The following is a 13,207-nucleotide window of genomic DNA, read 5'->3' as shown; positions in this document are numbered from 1 at the left end:
TCCGAGAAGTAAACATCTGAGTTGCTCGAAGATAGATTTACCTTCCTTCCGAGAAGTAAACATCTGAGTTGCTCGAAGATAGATTTATCTTCCCTCCGAGAAGTAAACATTTGAGTTGCTCAAAGATAGATTTACCTTCCTTCCAAGAAGTAAACATCTGAGTTTCTCGAAGATAGATTTATCTTCCCCATACCATCTCCCACAATACACGCCTTCGCACTACGTTGAAAACCATTCGGAACCACTCCACATCAAGTCCAGACCATTCACATGGAGTTATTGCAACTCTCTCACTACACACTTCCCTACTATAGCAGCTACTCCCCTTACCTATAGAAAATACATTTCGCCATACAACGTCATACATGATGACATCCACACAAACTAATTCTAGTTAAATTATCGAATATCTAACCACATACGTGTATTCTAGTATTTTTCAGGTTTTATCACTTCATCACAACTCCAGTCTGCATTTTATCTGGACACTGAACGGGCTTTAATTCGGTCCCATTTAGATTTGCAGTTGCCTGCCAGGTCCCGAAGAGGCTCGTTTATTGGTGTTATATTGTTTCTTCTCGTCTACTCATCAACCTTGCTGAAAACTTTGCCTCCTTCACCTTACTCAACATATATATCTCACCTACCTCGTGCATTAAAACTTTATGGTTATGACGCCCAAAATTACCTCTTTACTATTGTTAATGTACTTAATCTTTAGATAATTACCTCTTGCGGGGCGAATTCTCTCTCTCTCTCTGACATTATTCCAGAAGGAATAAAGATATCCTTCATTCGCAACTCACTAAGTTTGCAAACATATACACAGAAAGAATGAAAGAAAGAAAGACGCACCTATGTTTGACTTTGTTTTTGCTTTTTCTATTCTCGTTTACAGTTCTGGTAATCACCGGAGTTGTTATACTTTGCACATTCTAAGACAGGAGTATCGTGTTGTGTATTGTTGCTGGAAAGACATAAAATCAGCTTTATGGACCATTTGGCAGGAGTCCAATTAAGATTAGAATGTGTCAAGATTGTTCTGGAGCTCTTAAACAAAAACATATATTTTTTGTAGACTCTTCCTGGACTGAAAATCACTTCGTAAGGTTTTGTGAGAACAACACGGTGTAGATTCAATTGAAATAAAAGAAGCAAGAAAAGGCAAAGTCTTCTAACAAGCCTTCCAAATGACCCACGAAAAAGACGGAATGAGTAATTATGGAGACAATGGAGCCAGAAAGTATCTCCTTCTTAAAATATTTCCAATTCTTTCGAAGTATCCTGCCAACACTGTTGTAACGGGAGATAATATTACAAGAATACCACCTATTATACTTGCCAATGAATTCAGATAAAAACATTAAATGTGCAATTAAAATAAACTCAGCCTTGCGTTTGGAGCGTTTACTGGATAAATATTATTGTTACTTTGCAAAAATAAGATAAAATTTGATAGTCAGAATATTCCGAAGAACAACAATATACACTGGGAATATCATTTTGTTTTCAATAATGTGTAACATTAAATGTTAACTTTAAAATACGCTGCACGAAATCAGTAGGACAAAATAAACTAGATGCTCTAATTTTTTCAAAGCTTAAATCGATTGTTGTATGTGGACAGAAGCCGGATGTAATCAACACGTACAAATATTTGAAAGCAAGTCGTGGTATATAAAAAACTGTGTCCCTAGCAGGGTTAGGAATATACAAGGTATAAATGATTCAAATATTTTGATATCTGATTTCATATATCAAAACGTTTGAATTATTTACACCGTTTTGTATTCCTAATCCTACTAGGCACGCAGTGTTTTATTTTGCACGATTTGCTTTCAAATATTTGTTCTTGTTTATTATCCCATCTAGTCACTGCAATGATACCATTCGTGCTCCCTACGTTTAAGAGCGACCCTAGACGGAGGGCAAGTTCTCCTCGCGGGGAGTCGACTGCGTCGAAACAGCCATTCAAAAGAGAGCCGCGTCTGACTACGGATCAGAAGATTTCAGGTTCGAATCCTGGCTGTCTCGAGTATTTTATATAGATTCGCAAGTACCTTGGTTTTCTAATTTATAAAATTCAGGCGTAATTGATAACACGCCTGACTACAGATCAGAAGATTCTAGGATAGAATCCTGGTTGGATCGAGTATTTTATACGAACTTACAACACTAAAAATCAGGGGTTCAATTCCCCTCTGTAGACAGAGCAGATAGCTCGACGTGGCTTTGCATTATAAACATATTTTTATGTATAATCATCTTTAAAAATGGAAAATTATAAAGCATTTATTAATTGAAAATGATGGTAAAGGTTGTTTTATACCTATCACCATCGCAGAAATCAAACTTCACCTTAAAAAACTAAAAACAGCGCACCTGGAGAATATAAAATTCTCAACATAATACTTAAACATGCCTCCCTCAAACTCCTAGAACATTTAAAGAACGTATACAACCTATCACTTTTCTCAGGCTATCTCCCCCAAACATATAAATCCACAATCATCACACTAATCCCGAAAAAAGGTCAAAAATCTAGAAATTCGGATGACTTCCGTCCAATCAGTCTCATCAACTGCATTCCAAAACTATTAGAAAAGATAATAACAACTAAATTGTTGTGGCTGTTAGAATCCAACAATACTCTCTCCCTAACTTAAAACGCTTTCGACACCGTTTGGCACAATGGCCTAAAATATAAAGTTAATGAAATATAAAATCTCCATCATTTTCACGAAGTGGATCTGTAACTTTCTCGAGAACAGAACAGCAAAAATAAAAATTAAAATCAACATCTCTCCACCATTCACATTCAATTCAGGAGTTCCGCAAGGTTCAGCTTTCAGCCCTCTATTAAACTCGCTCTTTGTGAACGACATCCCAGCCTTCTATTATACTCGCTCTTTGTGAACGACGTCCCTCAACCCGTCACACCACTCACACATGCTTCCCAATACGCGGATGACATAGCCATATGGAGATCTTCCAGGAACCCAACTCTAGCCGCTTCCAAACTGCAAAAAACAATCAACAGAATCACAACATGGTGCAAAAAATGAAGAATCAAACGGAATCCAAACAAGACTTAAGCCATAATATTCCACAGAAGCCTCAACAAAAAGTACAAAAAACTTAAAGACGTAAATCTTAAACTCTACAATTCCATTATCACATTGTCTTCACCAACCAAATTCCCAGGTATGACACTCAACCACAATCTCACATGGAATTCACATATAATAGAAATATACAAAAAACTTCAAGCAGAAATAGCACACCTCAAAAAAATAAGCCACCATATACACGGCTGCAAAACACAAACATTATCCCATATTTTCAAAACTTTTATCAAACCCTTAATAGAATACGGCTCTATGATTTACCTGCAATATGAAATAAACCCAGTTCTCTAAGCCTACGTTTGTATCATAAGATGGTGAATTGCAGGTGTAAATATTTGGATTAATAACTTCGAAGAAGTCATTATTTATGAAATAATTTCTTAAGGTATCTTTCAGGATTTAAAGAATTTTCAGGAAAAGATCCGAACAGGCAATTTCACGTAATTGATTAAATTACTGGATGAACACTAGCCACCACTGTAAAAAAATAAGTGATTAAATTACAGGATGAACACTAGCCACCAGTGTAAAAATATAAGTGATTAAATTACTGGATGAACACTAGCCACCAGTGTAAAAAGATAAGTGATTAAATTGCAGGAAGAACATTAGACACCAGTGTATAAAAGTAAGATAAGTGATTAAAGTTCTGACTTACCGTTTAGCCACCGTGCATATTTTTCTTCCAGGTATCGTTGTTTTAAGCTTGCATACTTTTTTTAAAAATTATGATAGCAACTGACTGTGTGTATGTATGGTACTGTGGAATCCAGCTAGTTTGAGTTGTTAAAAAAAATAACAGAGTCACAGATGGTGGAGTGATCAGCTGACGTGTAAGAAATACTGGGTTAAATTTTGAGAGATGCAAAAGATACACGACCCTAAGATTAAGACCTGGTCTTGTTTGTTAGAAGGCAGGATATGTAGTTGCCAGGTAGTTTGAGCAGTTAAAAAAAAGCTTATTAACAGTAGCTAGGAGGGGTTAACCCTCTAGTCAGATGGTAGAATGGACATGTGGAGGACTTGAAGTATAATCCTGAGATTTGTAAAGATTGTTTTATCATACACTACCTCCCTATTGGCTAGGGACCGGACGGTTTCTCTCCAAGAAAGTAGTCTATGTAAACCAGGTTTAATTTTGGTTTCGCTCTAAGCAGGTAACTTGCTTTAATTGAAAGTTAATATTAAGCGAGTTGTATACGGATGAGATATATGGTATTTTAACGGTTGACACGATCTTCCAATTACAATGATGAAGAGAGTCATTTTCCGTTTCAAACTAATTACTGCAAATTTCCATGTAATATTGTTTTTCACATTGTTGAATTAGGAAGATCGATATGATACAACTGCTGCAAATGATCTGTGCATGATTAAGATTGGTTATCCACTGCCCATTTTACTAAGCATTAACTTAATATTGAAAATGCTGCTGTCCCTGCAATTAACCAGGAACAGAGAATGACTTTCATATATGATGAAACAACACATAAGCTTGTACTTTCTTATTAGTTTGTTCTGCTGCGCATAGCTCGTCAATTAAAATTAAGAAATACGTTATGTTCACATTACGCACATTGGATATTTCTGTAACCTTATATTACTTTTTACTTTTGCAGTTGATCTGAAATGATCTAACTGTTTATATTTCTGTTGGGGTTTTATCTTCCGGGGTCAATAATGCACCCACTAATTATATTAAAATAATTTCATCTTCTCATTTTTATTTACTCAATAAACGAAATTTATACACTAAACCTAAATATAAGATCCCATCGACATCAATATAGTTTTGTAAAAGTGCTCCCAAAATTACTACTATAAACGTTATTACAAAACTCAAAATCGCTCCTATATTAATGCATTCACTTTGAGATGAATTCTGAATATACAGTTCCCTGTTTAAACATTTCCTGATTTCTAGTGTCTTATCCACAATTGTTGTGATACAACCTGATTTGAAATGCCTGCCAAAAAAACCTACTTGAAGAAATAACACAAGTAGATTTATTTACAAACACACCATGATTACAAATTGAAAGTACTTGAAGTAACATCGTTGACACACAAGTAATCACGCCATCGCCACCACTACACTCATAACAAGTGACTTCAAATTATTTACTAATCACTAGTCAACACACCACATCAAAAAGGCACACGTTTATGTAGAAAATGCATAATAAGGTTTTAGCTTTAGGAAATCATTAAATTCCTCTTTTACTTGCACATGACGCAAAATACCTTCTGTTTATATGCTAACCTTGATGACCTACCCGTCTTTTCACACTTTTCTTATTAACCCACATAGTTTGGAAACGCTTCCTGTTCATTCTGTTATTACTCCCATCTTCCAGTTGTTTCACAACAATTAGCCAGTGTCTTCCTATCTGAATTTTACAGGTCACATAGGCACGCACTCCCCCGGAATTTCAAAGGTTACACATAAATACGACATAGTAATAAGAAGTCTACGTACCACTTTTTAACTAGAAAGCTCTACTTATGACTAATACATATTAAGGTAAATGTATCTTTTATCTACACACATCTGTATATTTTAATTGTCCATTAATGAAGTTGACAATCAGGAAACGAATAAAAACTTCTGACCTTCCCCTCTAAAAAACGTCAGGTTATTTGTCACAGTCTTGTCCTGATTTATTCTGTTTTTAATATTAATTATAATCAATTATTTATTTACCTCTTTTACATTTATCACATATCCCATAGACTGTATGCTAGCATCATCAACATGTATTTAAAATATTTAACATTTTTTGGATCGTGTATATATATACATATATATATATATGTATTCAATCAAAATTCAAATATTTGTGACTAAATGTTTGTTATTGAATATAAAACTGTCTGTGCTGTGCCCACCTCAGATATTGAAACCTGGTTTTTAGCGTTATAAGCCTTCAGATTTACTACTGAGCCATTGTGGAGCTGTGGCTCAAAGCATTAAATTTTGTAATGACTCACAAAAAAGCGTACTTAATATTAACTACTATATTTTGTTGCTGTTAAAACGATATAATCTATGTTTGAAAATTATTTCACCAGCAACCGTTGAAGGAAGATAACCATAGTTTGCTTAAAGTATGTACCATCAAATAGTTTTAAGGAAGGATTGATAGCAGTAACACTGCGTGTCCTCTGAAACCTGGAAGGGCATCTAGTGGTAAGAAAATATACTACTTCAAATAACTGAGGGATACCTCAACATTTTCTATATTTTACCTACTACACGACAACTGCAATAGCATTCCTGAGTTTATTTTCGTGGACCCCCTCTCGGAGATTTAGAATAATCAATAATGGTTATTTTCTGGCTACTGGTTCTCTCTGTATTACTAATACTCATTATCCATGGCAACAGTAATGTAACTTAGCAACAACAACTGCATGGTGGAAAAATGCAATGGAATCCAATAATGAGTAATTTTGTGCCAATTTGATCGTGTTTATAAAACATTTTCAAAAATAAGCACCCCCTCCTACTGTTAAGTAAGAACTAAAATGTTCATTGTGGATTACAGGTTTGGTCGCTCGGCACTTAGTCCCCCAGTGGCACAGCGGTATGTCTACGGACTTACAACGTTAAGAAACCGGATTTCGATACCCGTGGTGGGCATAGCACAGAAAGCCCATTGTGTAACTTCGTGTTTAACAACGTACACAAAAATACATTATCTTACTGGTATGGATTGTTTATCGAACTTACATATGTATATATAAACAAATCATACTAGATTATCCGTTATGTATGTGTGGGGGTAGGCAGTAGGTGTCATGTAAGCCTATTTCCATTGACTATAAACCACAGTTGCATTTCTAGCTATCCACTAGTCCTGAAGAAGCCGCAAAGGTGAAACGACAGTTGAAATATAAGTTCTCTTATAATTATCTGTAGTGTAAATGTTTTGTTTTTCTAACTTTATTATAAAACTTTCGCACCGACATTAATTTTACATTTCCCCAAGAGATGATAAGAAATCTTTATTTTGAATACTTATGTAGATAGAATATCAATGAACGGGCAATTGGTTAGTATTATCTAGCTGTTTTTCATTTGGCTTCCTGAATCTGTGAGCTCTAGATCTCTTCTTCTATCTTTTCTTCATTTAACTTGTCTGGAGGTGAAGAGAGTGTAAAAATAAACCATCTACAGTCTTGGGAATTTACCTTGACCTTTCGGTTTTGGAATTTTTTTTATCTTTCCAACTATAATTCTTAATGAAATTCTAGTGCTTCTCTATTACAGCTTTTTATATTTTAAAGATATTTTCCACAACTAAGCAATTATTATTCTTATTTTATTTTTTACAAGTGACAGCAAATGTTATCATGTATCATTTAAAACTAAAACATGTTTTTTCTTAATTTTTCCAATAATTTTATTTGTCTGTTTTTCTAGAGCAAAGCCACTTTGGGCTATCTGCTGTGTCCATCGCGGGAAATCGAACACCGGATTTTAGCGTTGTAAGTCCGTAGACTTACCGCTGTTCCATCGGAGGGCTTTGACAATAATGGTAATGTTCTTCTTCTGATCGCTTATCTTACTTTTTACACTGGTGGATAATGTTATTCCTATAGTTCAATCACTTATCTTATTTTTTTACATTGGTGGATAATGTTCTTCCTGTAGGACACTGAAACATTTCTCTCGTCTTATACTGACATTCACTGTAACGCTATTCTGTTTTTATTATGGGTATTGTTATTTCGTGATGAGTACTTTAAATTTCATGGAGAAAAAGTGGACCAAAGATAATAAAACGACGACCTTTTCCACTGTGTCTCGTAAAGCTTCTTGAACTTTAACCTTTTTTATAATGTCGGGGTTTATTTTAGTTCAGTATCCGGTAGGAAATTTAAAATGAGAAGTGATACCTTGTACTAATCGTCCGTAGTTGATGTGAAGTGTGAAAGTGCTTGAGAGGATTTGGAACAGCTCTACAACAAACGACTCGAGCTTAGAGTTAACTGCAGGCTAGAAAGTCTATTTTTGAACTGACCCTAAAACGCAACTTTATGATGCAGTCTGGATATTGTTATGCAGTACCCGTGCCTGTTTTAACAAATAATTTTATGCTATTTGCATAGTTCTCTACAAAGAGGTTTCAGTGCGATGATTTAAAAAAAAATGTTTAAATAATTTTATCCGCTAAATTTTATTTCCACTGTACACGTAAGACTTTTGCAAAAGGCATTTGCCTTTTTCGTTTTATTTTTGTTTGTTTCTTTTGTATTTCATCTCAAACTACACAATGAACTATCTACGTTGTGCCTGCCGTGGATATTGAACCTCGACTTTTAGCGATATAATCCTGCTGAGCCATCGGGGAGAACTGCATTTTTTTCCATTATAACACTAATAATACTTTTTATGATTCTTGATAAAATCTTTAATTAACTCGGCCTGGCAGTTCTGAAATGCTCCTCGTTGCAGTTCACATAAGACTACTGTATCAAGTAGGCATTTCCGATAGACATGCTGCAAACCAGAAATAATTTCGCTACTGAATATGATCATTTTTGGCCCACTCTTTGTTTACAAAATAAAATTGTTTTAATGTTCACTGAAAATATTGAATGACCATAAAATATTTAAAAAGTATTTCTATATTATCCTATTCTTATTTGGTCATTTTATATAAAACATTTTTTTTTTCTATAAATATGTCTACAAATTTTCTCAAATGATAGTAAGACTATGACAAGGAAATATCGCCATTATTAAACTTTGACCAGAATATCTAAAAAGAGAAAATCCACTTACAAATTTTATTTGACTCCCACCAGGATATGGCTAATATATATATGAATGCATTTGGGAGGCTCATAAACAACAAATTCGTTTATATTTTAGCATGTCATCAAACCAGCATATTCTAAGCTATATCTGGTTTAAGAGTTTCCGAATCTTTTCAAGACTTATAACCAGTAGCTCGTTATTCTATGTTTCAAAAGAGGATGAGTTGTTTTCTAGTATCTATCTAGTTCAAATCATAATGGCATGTTAATAAGTAATATATACAGGTATGGTGTTAGTGCAAAACAATTACCGGACAAATATTTGTATACTTTGAGGTTCAAGAAGGTTTATATTTCACGATGCACACACTATTCTTTATAGAAGACATATGTCCGATAAATCAGAAATGCATAGCGTTTGTTTGTTCTTAAGCACAAAATTGTCTATTGCATTGTCTGTACTGTGCCCAACACAGGCAAACCCTGAATTTTAGCATTATAATCCCTCAAGCTTACCGCTAAACCACCATGAGGGTGGGGGGGGGGGGACACACTACTTGCTGTAGTCCACTAAATAAACTTTATGGTTGTACGTATATCTTGCGAATCCAAGTACAAAATTCGGAATTTGAATTTTATCAGCTAATTGAAAACAAGTAAAAAGTTTGTCACATATAGCATAGACTAAGGATTATTTTAGCTTATTCATGGCAATAAAACATGAAAGTGTCAAGGATAAAAAACACACGTTAAGACAAGCATATTTAGAATGGTTGTGCTTACCAAAATATGAGTTCAGTAGACAGGCAGCTTCAAGTTATGGATCACCTCGGGTATTTTCACCTCGAGTGTTTTTATAAAACGAAATATACTAATATAGATTTTCACCTCAGCCAGGAATAAACTTTAGCCCTCCCAGTGAGCTTTAAAGCAGCTCCCATTGTAATATCTTCAAGTATGCCCCTCCAAGTTTCTTTAAATTACAGTAAAAAATTTTCTAGTCTCTAAAGAACTTAAAAAAAGAAAATTCTAGAACACCATCGAACAAGCACACTTTACAAACAATTAAAATCAACTGCTACTACCACGGGCTGCTAAAATGCCAAACCATCTGGCCTACAAGAAATATATGCGCATGATGAGAGATGATGCGCAAAGCCTGTTGTCACTTAGCAGGAGGAAGTGACGTCACACCTTGGGAACAGTAGGATTCGATAGATGAATTGATAATGTGCAAAATAAACTAAAAACGGTTAGATAAATAAGGATAGTTTACATACGTGAGGAAGCATTATCAACTACTAAAAACGTGGTTCAGTATTTAGGGAAATTAAACAGGAAAAAGGGGAAATACTGTTGCCAATACTCATGACTGTAAAAATAGTTTCCCTGTGGTTTGAGCTTTGGCTTTCGAGGCTGGCAACCCGGATACCACAAAATATTATTCGCACTTTAAGCTGTAGGTGCGTTATAAGAATGGCTATCAGTCTCTTAGAATCGATGGTGGATGGTACGGTGCTGCTAACTGGCTGTCTTCTTTCTGTTTAGTAGTTCAAATATAGGAACGGCGAAAGACCGTGTTAGTAGTTTGGCATAATTGTAAAACAGAAATATAACAGTTTAAAAATAAGAATGATAGTCTAACAAATGGCACGATGATTTTTTGATAATATTTTACTTTGCTCTATTAGGTAAAATAAATGATCTATTTCTTACTTATAGAACAAACGATAATTAAAATGTTACACCTTTCTATTTTCTATATTTCCGAATTCTTATGGAAGCTTTATTACAAAAGTTATTTCTTAGAATTTTGTAAATATTTTATATATAATATAGATTTTTATACCTGTTGAATCAAAGAAATACATATTAACAAGAGTTAAATTTGCTGACAAAACGTAAATTTTACCATGAGTTCTGTTACAAATTAAAGTTATATGAAATTATCTAATACTAGTAAGCTTCTAATTCAATCAGTACATAACTCATAGTATACTACTAATACAGTACTTTTTAGTATATAATTCATATTATACTGATAATATATTAGCTCAGTCAATACGTAAGTCAGCTATGTACTAATGATACCCTAGTTCACTCAACACGTAAGTCCCACTTACTAATACTTGCTTGTTCACTTAGTAAGCAATTCATAGTGATAATACTAGTCCCGTATGTAAGTTATACTACGCTCATGTTCTTCACTATTATCAGTCAGTGCATAAGTTAGACTATACTGATAATCAGTGGTTTAGTAGTAAAATGTTTTGTGCAGGAGCGCCAAATAAATCCAGCTTTTGATTTTTGCATGTATATGTGAGCCACGTGTAAGATATAAAATGACAAAAGACAGTGAGTCAAGCAAGCGACATGCAGTAAATTTTGTGGATCAAAATTTAGAATATTGTATTGTAAAAGTTTTTGTTTTGTTTTTTTCAATAAAGTTTTTCAGTACAGTAAAGTTATTTTAGACATTTAATTCCTTATAAATACCAGAAAATTATTAGTTAAGTTTGTATAACCAAGTGACATATCTGAGGTATAAAAACACAATTAATGTATTATCTGTAGTTTATACAACATTTTCGACATACAACCTTAGTCCCATAAAGTACTGGTGTAACGTGTTTTATCACGTATTATTTTGGATTATTCGGTAAAAATCCCGTTCTTTTATTGATAACAAACTTATTTTTTCTCCAATAACATTTTATACAAACTACAGACTACGTTCACTGATAAACCTAACTTTACAGATAACGTTTCAATAGAAATTCCAAAACTAATGTATGCCTAATTTACTTGCAAAACTATTCTTTTTGACCAATCAGAAACAATTTAATAAATACACTGACAAACTTACCAACTAGATCATTGTCGAACATACACACTAACTCTTACAATCTAACTCAATAAAACTCTTTGACTGAAAGGCTGATTAATTAATACAACACACTCGGATCTGGTATATTTATATTGTACTGGTTTTCTTCATAAATATCATACTATAGAACGTTTCAAAATTCCACTGAGGCCTAAATTTTTACAAACTTCTAGACTTCACCCAATCATTATGACATGTAAAAAACTCACACCAGTTAACAAAACATTAAAATAATAAAAAGGTAGCCCACGACAACACTGTATATATAACTTTAACGTTTAATTTACAATTACATACACTAATTACACAAAAAAGGTACAGGTTTTCCACACCACTGATGATAATACCTACAATTCAATATATATATAACTAATACTAAATTGATAATCTACTACTTCAGTCAATACAAAAGTCATACTCACTATTCGCTATTTCAGCTGGTTTATCAAAAGTTTTAATGATATTCTTGTAACTTTAAAGTCTTTAGTATATTGTTGTTTTTTTGAGGAATATTTAATATCAAAGTTACTTCTTTCTCTATAATCATAACTATCTTTAAACTCATATTTTGTTTGTTAATCTACAGTAATTCATTACATTTGAGTATTGTTCTAATACTCTGACAATTATTATACAAAGGCCAGTATATTGTTTTTTTCTTGAAACACATGAAATAATCCTGAATGATCATATTGTTTCATGCACCATAAACATATAGAATGATCCTGAATGATCATATTGTTGGAGGCACTATAAAGACGTGAAATAATTTTGAATTATCACATTATTTGAGGCACCATAAACACGTGCAATAACCTTGAATGGTCATATTGTTCGAGGCACTTTAAAAATTACCTTTACTATATTGACAGTGCGTTACTATAAATTACACATTCATCGAGTTTTATGTATGTTTAGTTTCCTTCTTCTTAAGCCTTCAGTACGTACGCTACATCAAATGACCTGTTACATGGGAAAATGCACGAAGTAGCTTATACCTCTAACCTTCCATAACATTTGGTAAAAATAAAATAGTGAGAAACTACCTCATAACCCGTCTCCGAAGAATGGTATCTGTTTTCTAGTTAGGGATTTGAGTCACGTGAGAATTCACTATTTAGAATTAATGATGGATGAGTGGTCGATTTTTCCAATAATCGAAAAACATTTTTGATAAGAAAGTGAAAGGTTCACTTTAATATATTTATTTGTGCTTATGAAATAAGAAAGTGATAATTTTGCTCTTCGTACTCAAGATGATGGAGAGAGAGAAGCCATTTTTTGTAAAATGATTTCAGTCAAGTTAACAAAAATGGCCTGCGAAACTAAGCGAATTAAATGCTTGTTAAACACATAACTTAGTTTTTTATAGCACAACAATTATAATGTGTGATTTTTAGCCCAAATATGAATTACACTTTTCACC

General features: G+C 33.5%; 1 pseudogene; it reads right to left on the bottom strand.

Moving 5' to 3' along the window:
- Positions 1–9,928, bottom strand: part of LOC106460851 — a 37,262-nt pseudogene extending 27,334 nt beyond the window's left edge.
- Positions 9,929–13,207: the final 3,279 nt, after the last annotated feature.

The sequence above is a fragment of the Limulus polyphemus genome, unplaced genomic scaffold (genome assembly GCF_000517525.1).
Source record: "Limulus polyphemus unplaced genomic scaffold, Limulus_polyphemus-2.1.2 Scaffold848, whole genome shotgun sequence".
In the NCBI taxonomy this organism is placed as follows: domain Eukaryota; kingdom Metazoa; phylum Arthropoda; class Merostomata; order Xiphosura; family Limulidae; genus Limulus; species Limulus polyphemus.
This window is presented reverse-complemented; position numbering and strand designations above follow the sequence as displayed.